Raw genomic sequence first — 13,801 nt, forward strand, 5'->3', positions numbered from 1 at the left:
TGCCGCAAGGATCGGTCCTCAGGCCCATCTTGTTTACGCTGTATATGCTTCCTCTAGGTAATATCATCAGAAAGCATAGCATTAACTTTCATTGTTATGCTGACGACACACAACTGTATTTATCAATACAGATCAGCAGATCAGGCAAGTGGACAAACTAAGCACCTGCGTCCGAGATATAAATACCTGGATGAGCACTATCTATCTTCTACTTAACCCTGAAAAGACAGAAGTCCTTATAATAGGCCCAAAAAGTGTGAGAGACTCTTTAGCTGCCCAGATAGTCACTCTGGACAATGTAAGTGTAGCCTCCACCACTACAGTTAAAAACCTAGGAGTTCTATTCGACCCTGACTTATCGTTTAAAGCTCACATTACACAAACCTGCAGAACGGCCTTCTTTCACCTGCGCAACTTAGCCAAAATTAGAAATATTTTATCTAAAAACGATGCAGAAAAATTAATTCACGCGTTCGTTACATCGAGATTGGATTACTGTAACTCCCTACTTGCAGCTTGTCCTAAAAGTTCTCTAAAAGGTCTTCAGCTAGTCCAAAATGCAGCAAGACTTTTAACGGAAACCAATAGAGGAGAGCACATCACCCCTGTGCTCCAGGCCCTTCACTGGCTTCCAGTCGAGTTAAGAATTAAATTTAAAATCCTCCTTCTTACATTTAAGACCATTAATGGGTTGGGGCCATCTTATCTCACCGATGCTCTGGTTTCATACCGCCCCAACAGAACACTCCGCTCTCAGAATGCAGGTCTACTGGTAGTTCCCAGGGTTTCTAAAAGTACTGTCGGAGCTAGAGCCTTTAGCCACCAAGCCTCTGTTTTATGGAATCAGCTTCCAGCTAAAATTAAAGAAGCCGAGACAGTCTGCACTTTTAAGATTAGATTAAAAACTTTCCTATTCGACAAAGCTTATGGTCAGGCTAGTTGAAGTCGGAGTAGACTGACAGTTTAGTCTAATCTGCACTGGACGCTATAATGCTGGGGGAAGTACAGCCACTGAGTTCTATCTCCTTTTTCTCACTCTACCTACCACTTGTCTTACCTTATTTCTATTTTCCAATGTTAATATCTAGTTGTCTAGTCTCTTCATCACTAGTCACCCAGTGTCCCCTTTCCCCCCTCCCCTCTGGGGAGGGGCAATTTTTCAGCTGCAGCCTGCTGATTGTCCGGACCCCTGGCTGGATGGACGTCCTCGTTGCTACCCCTGTCTCATCTGGCTAGATGGACCTCTTCTTGTTCCTTCACTCCACTGCATCTTTACGGACTGTAACTTCGCCTGCTAATTCCCATTAGCAGTCCTGGTGCTTCCTTTCTATCCGTCCTGGGAGTGGATCTCTCCTGACTGTGGTACTCCCCAAGGTTTCTCATTTTCTCCCAAAGACTCTGGAGTTTTTGGAGTTTTTCCTTGCCGACATGGAGGGTCTAAGGATGGGGGATGCCCAGGACTTGAACTTTATTTATTCATCTTTGTTGCTTCATTTGCTGTTTCTGATTGTGTATCATATTGCCTCTGCAAAGCCCTTTGAGACAACCTTGTTGTGATTTAGGGCTATACAAATAAAATTGAATTGAATTGAATTCATTTCACATGGCTGAATGCAGCTGCTTCTTCTTAAGGCCAACATAATTTAAGTTTTTGTTAGAGCTAATATTTTTTAATGCATTCATAATGTAGTTTATAGGTATATTTAGCTGTTTATGGGAATATGTGTTCGAACCATTTGTTAAGAGCATTGTTAAAAAAATTTTTTTTAAAGTTACCATTTTATAGCATTTAAGCTAGCGGACTTTTGCTATGTAAGTCAATAGCCAAGTGTTCTTTTATTGTCCGAAGATCCTCATTCATTAATTTTTTTATACCGTTTGAGGCTCAGCTCAGGTATTGTAATTTCTTATGTTCCTTATCCGATTACTCGATTATTCGAACTAGTTCATCGATTAATCGATTACTAAAAATAATCGATAGCTGCAGCCCTAATACATACATATATACACACACACACACAAACACACACACACCGTATTGGCCCGAATATAAGACAGTTTTGTTTTTTTTGCATTGAAATAAGACGTCCTATATTCGGGTCTAGACATTATACCCATTCACGACGCTAGATGGCGCCAGATATCATTGAAGCGAATGCTGAACTTGAGGAGTAATGTTCTGTCATGACAGATCTCAGCTACTCTCAAGTTTAACCAGTTTGCATTATTTTATTGCAATGTTTTTCCTTATTCAGATTTGTTTCAAGACTACAGTTATAGTTAGACCTCACTTCGATGGTTAATGCAGTTATTGCAATTTTGTTGTTTTATCACAATAGATTGGTTTATTTACATTTCAAAAACCAGAACCCATTCATTTACGAATGTGATTGCACTTTAGTTTACATATTTAAATGTTCAAATATTAAGATTTGAATGAGGTAAAATAACATGCTTTTTCTCTCAAATATATTGTTATAATCATTTGTTTCAGATGTACTGTAATTATTTTCTGTATAAAAAATGAATTTGGTGTTCAAAAAGTCTTTTTTTCAAACTTGAGTCTTGAAAAAGAGGGGGTCGTCTTATAATCAGGGCCGTCCTATATTCGGGACAATGCGGTATATATACACACACATACATGGGTCGGACAAAATAATAGAAACACCTTTAAATATCAACATAAACTAATTTAATATGGTGAACATCCGCCTTTTGCGGCAATTACAGCCTCAATTCTCTGAGGTATTGATTCATACAACTTGTTAATTGTTTCCAAAGGAATTTTAAGCTATCCTTCAGTGAGAATACCCTCCAGCTCTTTTACAGACGATGGCGGTGAAAATCGACATCTTAATTGAATCTCTAAAACTGACCATAAATGCTCAATAATAACCTCAGGTGAGTGATTTTGTGCAATAATATGGTAAAATCTTGACATATTTTTGAACTGTTTAGTTTATGACAAACCAAGTCAGGCTGGATGTTGAAAAAATATCATTTTTAAGTGTGCAGTAATTTACTGCATTCCTTAAGTTTATGAAAAACCAAGCTGATGGAAAATCGGTTGAAAATTGAGCAATTTAAAAGTACATGTTGCACTGACTATAATGTAATGTTTATCGAATGCCACTGACACAAAATGGCTAACAAGTGATGACGGCCATCCTGATTGCTTATAGTATGCATTTCTCACCTACTTCTATCTATATATACAATATCTATTATTGCGCATCCGGGGAAAGGGATGTTGGTGTCTTTTATTTAGGCTGCGGGCATAAGTATATTAAACGGTTTTAAGATCAGGCAACTTGAGGTCCGAAAGACGCATTTCTCGCTCAATTCGTGAGAGTTAAGAACCTTGCGAAAGCTTCATCCATGGCTTTTTTTATTCATTTATTTATTCACCTACTACGCCCCAACCAGGCCTCTTCAGACTGCAGGCCATCGCAAAATGCCTTGATGGCCAGTCCGGGCCTAGGTGGGAGGATTCTTTGAACAGCAGTTTGTCCAAAACGCGCGCAGCTGTTGTCACATATGTTATGAAAGAACCTGAACATGCATCCCCCATTAACACACACACGCACGCATTCTTCTGTTACAAGCTTAACAGCCGTGGAAAAACAGAAAAGGAAACAAACATTGGTAACCTCAGTAAAATTCACTTTTTTTTTTTTTTTTTTAACAATAGTGTTGTTAAAGTCCAACTTGAATGGCCGAAGAGATATGCAAACCTTGAACTCGGCCGCAAGACCATGATTTCACCTTAAAGCTACTCGAGACAAAAGGAGGCAGTCATGCATGAGCATAACCAAAATTCCAGGGAAGTTTCTTTTTTTTTTTCCCAACATGTTTGTGATGGAAGGACAGAAGGATTGTCTTTCATGATTAGAATTTTAAGAAATTCTTCACATTTTAAGATAAGCAGAAAATATTACAGCACTGCCATGACGATGTTTTCTGTCCAGGGATTAGTCATATGCGAGTTATGAATCCATGTTAAGAATTTTATTCAAAAGTGTTTTGGTGACAATGTCCCTCCACAAAAAACAATCTGAGAAATATTTCTATGCCCCCCCCCCACCCCCAGAATGAAATGAGAATTGCACCCTTGGTCACGAGGAAGGGTGGGCAATTTCGGATACGTGGTTTTGATTGACTATCGTAATTTTCGCACTAAATGGCGCACCTGACTATACAGTAAGCCGCCACCCACCAAATTTGACACGAAAACAGGATTCGTTCATAGATAAGCCGCACTGGACTGTAAACCGCAGCTGTCCTTATTGTATTATAGAATATTTACACAAAAAAAAAGATATCAACCGGAACACTTTATTTGACAGCAGCATTATCAGGCTGTCATAAGACCAAATGAACCACCGTGAAGCATTGAACCAGTTGACTGCAAAGATTCATTGCTTCAACAAGCTTCATTTGGCCATTACTGTTCTCTTGGGGGAGACAGTCAACCTATGCTGCCACCTGCTGTCAACACTGTAGTCGTCCAACATGCCTCCAAGCATGCATTGCAGCGCTACAGATGTAAATAACAAAAATTCATGTTCTGTTCTAATTATTTCTTCAGTTACTGTTGTGTTGATTAATTAATTGCTATTTATGAAATTTGGTAAGACTATTTGACAGTGGCGCCATCACACTGTCATAACACCATTATAATTATGACATGACACTGCCATGAGCATTGATAAATGCTTATGACAGATGTCATTTTGTGTCATCCGGCAAATTAACTCCCTTTTGAACGGATATAAAAGATCCGAGCTGGACATAATTTGTCGGATGACACTTAATGACATATGTCATTAGCATTCATTAAGGCCCATGATAATGCCATGTCATAATTATGACGGTCTTATGGCAGTCTTATGACGCTGCTGTCAAATAAAGTGTTACCTAGTAACCCAAATAAATCAACAAATAAGACACACTGGACTATAAGCCGCAGGGTTATGGAAAAAAGTAGCGGCTTATAGTCCGAAAATTACGGTATAATAATACCCACGCACTAAGGGCTGCCACTTCAGCTAAATAATGTGTTTTATTTTCATTTTTGCCATTATACCAATCAGAAAACTTCAATTGTGTTTTTTTTATTTTATTTAGAATTGTCCGATATTATCAGGTAGCCGATAATATCGGCCGATCAAAGCATTTAAAAATTATACCAGATAATATCGACATTGGTTTTTCATTATCGGTTTTGGATCAATGTGGATGTTGTCTCCAAAATACGATGCTTGGGATTTGTTATGTGAGCATTATCATTATTAAAAGATCCAGGGGGGCATCACAATACAAATAGCCATAATATATTAAGTCCACAACCGCATATATCTGTATCAGTTTGATATTGGTATTGGATTTTTGGAATTAGACAATATCGGGATATCTGTTAAAAAGTCATAATCTACTTTTATTTTTATGAAATAAGATTCTGTCCGCTGGTATAGTCGTCTTCTTATTTATGTTTGACAGCCCCTGACAACACCCGGGTTAACCTCAAGATACATTTGAAACTTGGCCCTTTACAAATTTTAACTTTAGAGAATAAAAAATGTTCAAAGTTTGATGAATTCTTAGGAAGTGCGTATCCCAACAGAAAAGGTTTCATGCACAAATCATTCTAAAAATGAATTGCCTTTGTCTTTTAAGCTTTCTTCCTGCTAACAAATGGAAAGCCTGACATGGTTGGTAAAACAAGAGGCAGAGAAAAGTTAAATGCTTCCTTCACCCAGGGTTCTTAGACTCTTTTAAAAGTCAAATTTAATGCTTTTTAAGATATTTTAAGACCTCAAAAAAATACAATTTAAGACCAAACCATGCCGCAACAATTTGTGTGAAGGGAAAAAATATATACATATTTCACTGTTACTGATGATTTTCTCATCTCATGCAAACCTTTGACGGCTTTGACGAGAGGCGTGCGGAATTTCCAATTCTTAGATTATTTGTGATTCGGCCATGGAAGACTCAAGAACGATTCACAAACATCCAAATTCCGTTATTGAAATATGTCAAGTAAAACGAACAGTCAGCGAGGTCTTTGGGACGCAATGAGGTATGGACCGAGAGTAAACATCATGCTAAACATGCTGCTAGATTCCTGACTGCGGCCGACAGCCGCTACAAACTCCCAAAAGCCCACATAATGCTAAGGTAGACATCACATGTACTGTACCAGCAATTGAGTCTGGCGACGGTCCGGCAGATCAAATTCCGAGGGCAGAGCAAGCCACAGCAAACAGACAGCGGAGTGGACCACTCAGCGACGGGCAGACGTGACGTTGTTAAAGCGACAAGTAATTGGCGTGAGCGGAGAATGGAGAAGTTTATTCAACATGGCTAGCGCGAGCCATGTTGACTGTTGTTAATGGCTTGTTTCGATGTGTTTTGGTCATTTAAAACTGGTTTTACTGCGGGCTGGAACATATTCTTGGCTCTCCCGTTCGCCATCTGTGTTGTTGTAGAGACGATTTTCGGCGCGCAAGAGTGACGTTACTCGTTAAGAACACGTCACGCAAATAAACGAATCTGATTGGACAGTTGATTTTGTATCTTGCTCGAGAGGCTGTTAATGGGCTGGGTCCCAGACTATTTCTCACAGTGGTTGAAAAATACAGGGAGAATAGTCTGCCTGTGCCAGGCAAACATGTACCAGTATATAGAACTAGATGCAAAATGACAGACTAGGCGGTGTTAGCACATGTATCGAAAACTAGATGGGAAATGACATACTCGGCAGCGTTAGCACATTTTAGAAAACTAGATTCGAAACGACAGACTTGCCGACGTTAGTAAACATCTGAAAGTTGTAGACTTCTCTGGAAGGCTCTTGTAGCGAACCTAATTAACTTTTTATCTAAAATACTCCTAAATCGGCAAAAACTTTACATTATTCCTTAAATGATGAAACAGTTTTAAAACTTTCACATGTTGAAAGTAAACAGAGAGGGAAATTATGGAACCACGGGAGCAATTTTAACAACTGTAACGTGTGATTTCAGTGCCATTGACCGCAAAATAACGTCCAATTTTTATTTTTTAAGTTTTTAAAACGATATATTGATTCTTGGTGGGAACATATTGATATCCTTTTGGGCTTTTTACAGACCCGCGGGAATCCTGTTCACCCAATACAGATCCATCAAGTGATAAAAGAGCACAGCGGGGTAATGTGGGAGACTTAAAGGAGGCAAAACATTCCTCACAACCAGAGTTTGGCCTGGACTGCAAGCGTGTGGGCAGCCTCTGTCACACACATCCACTTAAGGTGCCGCAAATACCACAGGCTTTTGTGAAAGGGTGACAACTCACCAATACACCAAGCGGGTGCCACCCAACTCAAAGTACAATCCATTCTAAAATGGAAAAGCAGATGGATAATAGAGCGGAACCAAACACAGCTTTGCAATGGGAGAAATTACAGCATGTCCTGCCCGCTTTGCTAAGATGACAAAGAAATGATTAAGAGTGTGTTTTTGTGTGCGAGTCTATGTGTGTGTGTGGCTTGTACAGACTTTATGGTCATGACTTCACTGCTCTGAGCGATAGAAATGCACATAATACTTACACGGTGATGACACACATCTCTTCAAAGTGGAAAGTGAAAAAAACCTGTTTTAAGTGAGGGAAACCATTAAAGCCCTGCCAAGTGCTCATTTCAGAAATGGGCGCCTTCATAATCGATTACATGTTCATTAGAAATTCTGACTATGTGGAACCTAACTGTTACATAATTGCATCTTGAAACATTTGCGGCAAAATGAAGTGCACAACATGTCCGCAACCAGCTGACGTGGGATACAGACAATCAATTAATCTGGCTATATAGTAGAGGTGTACAAAATTTCCGATTCTTAGATTATTCGCAATTCGGACGTGGAAGATTCGAGAACGATTCACAAACATCCAAATTCCGATTATTGAAATATGCCAAGTAAAGCAGAAGTACAACACACTCAGCGCGCCGTGCGGGCTTCGGGACGCAATGAACGGAGCGAGAGTAGTTAAACATCGTGCTTCTCATTACCCGGCCCCTCGGGTAATGCCAATGCTCAACTCATGCCACGAGATTAAAAAAAAAAAAAACACAACAACATACCTGACTGCTGCCAAAAAGCTGCTACAAAGTACATCCACATAATGTTACGGTAGATATCATTTATATAGGACTAGATGCATTATAGATTCAGTAGCGTTAGCAGCACATCTACAAAAAGCTAGATGCGGGCGTTAGTAAACGGCCGCCATCTTAAAGCAGTACACTTCCCTGCAAGGCTGTTGTAGCGAACCTTCCAAGCAAACCTAATTAACTTTTTATCTTAAATACTCCTAAATCGTTAAAATATTGACTTGAATCTATCTTTAAAATAGTTTTAAAACTTTCACATGTCGAAAGTAGACAAAAGGGAAATTATGGAATAACGGGAGCAATTTTAACAACTTTAACGGTTGATTCACAACATTAAATTAATTGAATGTAGTTTAAAGCTGCTGATACAGAATGGGGACTGGTGTTTTTTATTTACTGTTATTTTTGTATATTTCTTTACTGCTATATGTTAACTTGATACTAAAATAGTAGTTTGGTTTAGCCTGAGAGTATTTTTGAACAATTTTGGAACTAATGTACAAAACATTTTTTTTTTTTTTTTTTTTTTAAAGGGAGGGGGTGCATCAATAACCGTTTTATAATCGAATCGGAGCCTCTGAATCGTAATCGAATCGTTAGGTGCCCAAAGATTCCCAGCTCTACGATATAGTATCCTACCTTCTGATTTATGTCACCAAAGACCTGATTATTGGACTGATATGTAATGTGGACACAAGAACTGAAACAACTAATGAATTCAATCGATTCAAATCAATCATTAAAATAGTTGTCAACTATATTTTTCATCGATTAGTTGCTAATTAATTTTTACATACAATAAGTGTCTAGTTTCCTTTGTGTTCTGCGACTATGTAATAGCAACGACCAAAGTGTGGCATTAATGAGCCATTCTGGATTGAAGTCAACCCACACAGTAGAAGTAGTGAACAGCCAATAGTTGGCCTTTCTTTGCTTCACGCACATAAATTTAATTCAGCAAAATGGCGGAGGTACGTAACAGTAGAGGTGGGAATCTTGGGGAACTTAACGGTTTGATTACGATTCAGAGACTACGATTAGATTATAAATCGATTATTGATGCACGTGCCCCTTCCCCGCTTTTAAGCTTTTATACATTCGGGGTTTCCCCTACATATTAATTATTGTGGCGCACTGCCACAGCAAAAAAGCCGCCACGAAAAGAGATGTTTAAAAAAACGTTTCAAACTAGCGGCAGCCGAGTGTGAGCGGCAACCTATTCATTGTGTATTGCAATGTGCGTAACTCTGCGAGGCCCCTTTAAGAGACGATCGGAGGAGGAGCTGTGACGTACAGGGAAGCAAGAAGGAGATAGCGGTTTGTTATTGTTTTTCTTTATTATTGTTGCCACAAAAAGTGGGTACGCCAATACAGACTCCTCTCCTTCTTCCCCCCATCCGGGGCATTAAAGTATTTTGGATCGGACTTTTTGGCGAAAGTAAGCAGTGGACGGCCGTCTTGGACGGAACGGCAAGTTTGAATGAAATTGCGCCGAGAGGCAGTGAGAGCGCCGCCGCGCTAATATCAACAACGCGTTCAATAGCAGAGGGGCAGGCGTACTTATTATATCTGCTACCAAGCTGTTTCGGCGGACGGATATACGCAATCACGGCTGACGAAACCTTGATAAATGCGCTCTTTTTATCCAAGTTTTGCGAGCTCTGGGACACTCGAAAAATGACTCTCATACTTCTCCTTGCTGAGCTAATTGGTAAGCTTGAGAACGATAAACCGATACGACCGGATGTCCTGTTTTACAGGTGAGAAATACAGCTGTATCGATAGTAAAGTTACCATTCGACAGTAATTAGCCATTAAATATTCAATGAACCGACAGTAGAGATAGAATTCGACTATCGCGAGCACAAGCATCTGCTTCTAATGCCTAGTTCAATGCATTGCTTAATGTGATAATAATTTAGCTTTTACCTCACATGCTGCTCTTGTGTCATTCACCACACAGCGCACTTAGATTGTGACCGCCGTCGTGGTTGCCTCAACTTCCCATTCATTTCGGCAGAACCGCTAGTAGTCGCTGTCATTACCCGACCGTCACGGGCGTGTCATAACAATGCAAGAGCTAACAAAACCACTGTAACGCACGCTCCGTAGCGTTTTCTTCACAGCCCAAAATGAAACTAGTAGTGGCAACGAAGCAACATGCTAAAACAATGGACAGTTTGCGCACCACGCCAGCGACATGCAGCTATTGATTTTCAACGCACCCAGGAAAACAAAAGTCGGACTTTCAAGTGATGAAGGCAGCCAGATTTGTTTGTGACAGAGATCGTGAGTTTTTAACCCTGAAAAATAACCCACTACAATGGTGGAAAGGGCGGCATATTGTTTCCACTAAACGCAGTCTACTTAAACATGAACATGTGGATCAGTTGATCTTCCTCAAGAAAAATCTGCCCTTTAAAAAAGGTATAGACAGTGATGAGGAATAAAAAAATGTGGAAACACATGCATAAGTGAATGACTTTGCTGTGTAAAAGGTTAAAGTAATGATTATAGACCTGTCTGTCTAAAATGCCATGTTATTTTTCTCCCAGTTATACCAGTGGTAAAGCATAATTTATTATTTTTTTATGATAACACTAGCAGGTTTAATTCTTTTTTCTAGAGCTGCTGCATATAATTCATATTTTTTGTTTGTAAGATGTTTACGTTGAAAGTTTGCACTTAAATTACTTACCTTTGTGTTCAAAACACCAGTTAAATACAGTAATTAAATTACTGCACTTTATTGTTGTGTGTCACTGGAGTTTTATTTTATTATCAATCCCATCCAACAAAATGACGGTCATATAGTAAGCTTTATTTTTTTTCATAAGAAAAATAAAACATGCCATTGGTATGAAATTTTGTTGTTTAATTTAATCTTTAATCTTCGTATCGAATCGCTCGGCCTTAAAAATGTATCATTTTTTAATCAAATCGTAATCTGTGTATCTAAATACATATCGAATCGGCTTCATGCCAGAGATTCCCAACCCTACTAATTGGTACCTCAATGTGCGTTTGTGTGGAAACGTAGTTCATGAACAACAACAAAAAAATATTCACCTTCTCACCGAACCTAGTAAATCTCTTTGCAGGGCAATTAGAATTTCCCCCTATTCCTTGAAATGGATCCATTACAAGGGTGTAGGTTTGGTCTCAATATTGGTAGGGACGATATAACAGCATAACCTCCATGTACACTTTTGCTGGGGACGGCATTACCGTAATAAGACCCAACAGATTGGGTGAACGGGGGTCAGGGCTACATTTCTCACCGCCAATTTCAACCTAATTAATTTATAGGCTAAATGATCAATGCAAAAATAAATCTGTATTGGCGTACCAACTTTCACACTGCAAATTTAGAACGTTTTAATACGATGATTTTTCTGAAATCTATTTGAATAATTTTCTGGCCGTATGTTTGCAGCAACTAGCAACTGGGCGTTGTTTGTAGCGGCTGTCAGCCGCAGTCAGGTATTATTGTTTTTTTATCTAGTGGCATGAGTTAAACATGATATTTACTCTCGGTCCATTCCTCATTGCGTCCTGAAGAATGCACTGACTGTGTTTTAATTTCGCTTTACCTGGTGTAATTAAATAATCGGAATTTGGATGAATCGTTCTCGAATCTTCCACGGCCGAATTGCGAATAATCAAAGAATCAGAAATTTTGCACGCCTCTAGATAACAGTGCGGAAACTTCTGAACGAAAACAAAAGAAACGACAAATAAGTGAGGAAAAAGTTACATGAACAAAATCCTCCTAAGTGTGAGAGCACTTTTGTTTTAAACAGAGAGAATCGGTAAGTGATTTTTGCAAAATCTGTCAATATGACCTGGCTTGGCATGGAAGCACGTCTCTGCAGAAGCACCGCTAACAAAAACATGCATGTCGAAGTCAAGGACCAAGACCTGGTGCGGTAAGTTTGGGATACGTAAAATACCAGTTGATCATGTTTTGTTTATATGGCTCCAGTTAGTATCAAATGTATGGGTGGGATTTTGTTACGTGTGACCACATTTTGGCTAGAAATGTATTTATTTAGGTTTTAATGGGTACTTATTTTATCGTTTTATTTTTTGTATGTTTTAGTAAAAAAACATTTTGTGTATTTTAGAAAACATCAAACGAACATTAACAATCTCACATCTAATAAGAAGATGCTCAGTAGACATGTGCCGATTACCGGTTTCAAGGTATACTGTGGTATTAAAAAGTCAAGGTTTCAATACCACAAAAATTTTCCCTCATACCGTCCCTAAGGTATTAATTATTTTTTATGTCCTAAAAATGCATCCCTCGCTTGCAGCTGTAAGGCTCAACCCTCCCCCACCGGTTGTTGCTCAGTGTCAGTGAGTCAGCTGTGCTACAGGATGGCTAGAGGAGGTGAAACTCCTGAATTATTTACCCCATCAAAGAAAACGAAATCACTGCTATCGGAATACTTCAAAAGTTACAGACAGAGGTTACAGCTGAGAGGAGGGCCAACTGATATGTAAAATCCGTTTGCGGAGGGTGGCTGCCGAGGAGGCAATACCTCCAATATGATTTCGCCTCTACACAATATTAAAAGTTAGTAAACACGGTCTTGAACGTTTCCCACCACTACAAGAGTTAACTCCAGGGTGTTTAGTGTGTCTAGCGGTGGTAAAACACTGGCAACTGTCTGTGTTGAGAAAGACAGTGTGTGTATAATGTAAATATGATACGAGTCATACACATGTGCTTTTTATAGAACATAATTCAATTGTTTTTGTTCAGATGGTAATAATGTTGAGCTGCGGCTGTGGGTTTAGGCTCACTTAAAGGACTGCATTTATTTTCGTTTTATCTAGATTTTTTTTTTTTGTATTTATTTTAACTTAACGTTATAATTATGTTCCAATTTTCTAATATGTTTTTTGTTTTTTTATACCCAGATATCTAACACATTTTAGAGCTGTAATTCCAATACCGTGATACCGTGAACCCGTGATATTTTGGCTTAAGGTTATCATACTGTCAGAATATTATACCAACACATGCCTATTGATCACACCCCAGGAATGTGCACCACTAACAGACAATGTTTTGAAGATGCTTGGAACACGCTAGGTTTCCAGTAAATGTTAAATGCATTCAAGCCAGGTTACACGGTCACCTCTGGAACGCATTGTTATAGGTCAAGAAATGTGCAGCCAAAGTGGATCAAGTCAAGTCAACTATCTCATCCATTACTTTAGAAGTATTGGCCTAGCCACTGAATGTTTAGTTTCACAGTGTGTTGAGTTAGAGTTCACTCAGGTATGACTTGTATATAGAGAAAAAGATTGACAAGAAGAAAAAAATGGCATAACTAAAATGGAAGTTAAAGAATTAGTCCATTAATTAAAAAAAAAAAAAATCATCCACTTAATCGTTTATCAAAATAATCGTTAGTTGCAGCCTTAGTGGACGCTGCTAAAAGATCGTCTTAAATGATTATTCGATGGTGTGGCGTGGGTTTAGAAAACATTGGGGACATATGTATATGAGCAACACAGAGTTTGGCTTATCATTGTGATGTGTCACTACTCCGTTTTACTACTTTATAACACGGTAATTGATTTATGATTATCAAGCACAGCGCATACTATAAGAGCAGTAAATGAGTATAT

General features: G+C 38.8%; 1 protein-coding gene across 2 annotated transcripts in view; it reads right to left on the reverse strand.

Moving 5' to 3' along the window:
* abl1 (c-abl oncogene 1, non-receptor tyrosine kinase) overlaps window positions 1–13,801 on the reverse strand; it is a 66,916-nt gene that overhangs the window by 23,307 nt on the left and 29,808 nt on the right. The gene's annotated exons all lie outside the window — the stretch shown is intronic.

Source organism: Corythoichthys intestinalis, chromosome 17 (assembly GCF_030265065.1).
Source record: "Corythoichthys intestinalis isolate RoL2023-P3 chromosome 17, ASM3026506v1, whole genome shotgun sequence".
Taxonomy (NCBI): domain Eukaryota; kingdom Metazoa; phylum Chordata; class Actinopteri; order Syngnathiformes; family Syngnathidae; genus Corythoichthys; species Corythoichthys intestinalis.